Here is a 2,082-nt window from a genome sequence, read left to right as displayed (position 1 = left end):
CGTTTCTCTAGAGAATAACGATTTTATAGTGGCTAGTCCACCAATTTAGGGAGTAATATGAACTTTTACTAAATTAATTGATAAAAAACTAAAATGATGTCCGTGTACCATAAAATAGAGTTTAATATATATTAATACAAATTTAGAATGTGTTTAGAAATTTCAAAACAATACTAAAGATCATAGGCTTCAGTGTATAGAGCATTTACCTAAAAAACTAAATACTTTCATAGGGGATTAACACATAGATTTTGACAAAAATTCAAAAAAATGAAAATAATGTTTTAATGCATGGTTGCATCATGCACTAACATATGATAAAGGTCAAAGAGGTTTGGAACCATTGTTGTCTCCGTTTCTCTAGAGAATAACGATTTTATAGTGGCTAGTCCACCAATTTAGGGAGTAATATGAACTTTTACTAAATTAATTGATAAAAAACTAAAATGATGTCCATGTACCATAAAATAGAGTTTAATATATATTAATACAAATTTAGAATGTGTTTAGAAATTTCAAAACAACACTAAAGATCAAAGGCTTCAGTGTATAAAACATTGACCGAAAAACTCAATATTTTCTTAGGGGTTAACACATAGATTTTGAGAAAAATTCAAAAATATGACAATAATATTTTAATGCACAGTTGCATCCCGCACTAACATATAATGAAAGTCAAAGAGGTTTGGAACCTTTGTTGTCTCCGTTTCTCTTGAGAATATCGATTTTATAGTACTTAGTCCAGCAATTTAGGGAGTATTATGAAATTTTTACTAAATTAATTGATAAAAAAAAATAAAACGATGCCATGTACAATAAAAGAGAGTTAAATATACATTAATATAAATGTAGAATGTGTTTAGAAATTTTAAAACAACACTAAAGATCATAGGTTTCAGTATATAGAGCATTTACCTAAAAAACTCAATACTTTCATAGGGGATTAACACATAGATTTTGACAAAAATTCAAAAAAATGAAAATAATGTTTTAATGCATGGTTGCATCATGCACTAACATATGATATAGGTCAAAGAGGTTTGGAACCATTGTTGTCTCTGTTTATCTAGAGAATAGCGATTTTATAGTGGTTCATCCACCAATTTAGGGAGTTTTATGAAGATGTACTAAATTAATTGAATAAAATTAAAACGATTTCCATATACCATGAAAGATAGGTTAATATACATTAATACAAATTTAGAATGTGTTTAGAAATTTCAAAACAATACTAAAGATCATAGGCTTCAGTGTATAGAGCATTTACCTAAAAAACTCAATACTTTCATAGGGGATTAACACATAGATTTTGACAAAAATTCATAAATATGAAAATAATGTTTTAATGCATGGTTGCATCATGCACTAACATATGATATAGGTCAAAGAGGTTTGGAACCATTGTTGTCTCTGTTTATCTAGAGAATAGCGATTTTATAGTGGTTCATCCACCAATTTAGGGAGTTTTATGAAGATGTACTAAATTAATTGAATAAAATTAAAACGATTTCCATATACCATGAAAGATAGGTTAATATACATTAATACAAATTTAGAATGTGTTTAGAAATTTTAAAACAACACCAGAACATTAGTTAGTCCAACAATTTTGGGAGTATTATGAAATTTTACTAAATTAATTGATAAAAAAATAAAACGATGCCATGTACCATAAAAGAGAGTTTAATATATATTAATACAATTGTAGAATGTGTTTAGAAAATTTGAAACAACACCAGACCATTTACTGAAAACCTCAATATTTTCGTAGGGGTTAACACATAGACTTTGAAAATTTTTCAAAAAGATGACAATAATGTTTTAATGCATAGTTGCATCCTGCACTAACATATGATGAATATCAAAGAGGTTTGGAACCTTTGTTGTTTCCGTTTCTCTAGAGAATAACGATTTTATAGTGGTTAGTCCACAAATTTATGGAGTATTGTGAAGTTTTATTAAATTAATTGATAAAATAATTCAAATGATGCCCATGTACCAAGAAGTATAGTTTAATATACATTAATACAAATGCAGAATATGTTTAGAAATTTTAAAACAACAATAAAGATCATAGGCTTC

This window comes from Brassica oleracea, chromosome C9, assembly GCF_000695525.1.
Source record: "Brassica oleracea var. oleracea cultivar TO1000 chromosome C9, BOL, whole genome shotgun sequence".
Taxonomy (NCBI): Eukaryota; Viridiplantae; Streptophyta; class Magnoliopsida; order Brassicales; family Brassicaceae; genus Brassica; species Brassica oleracea.
The sequence above is the reverse complement of the archived record's forward strand: the minus strand, read 5'-3'. Positions refer to the sequence as shown.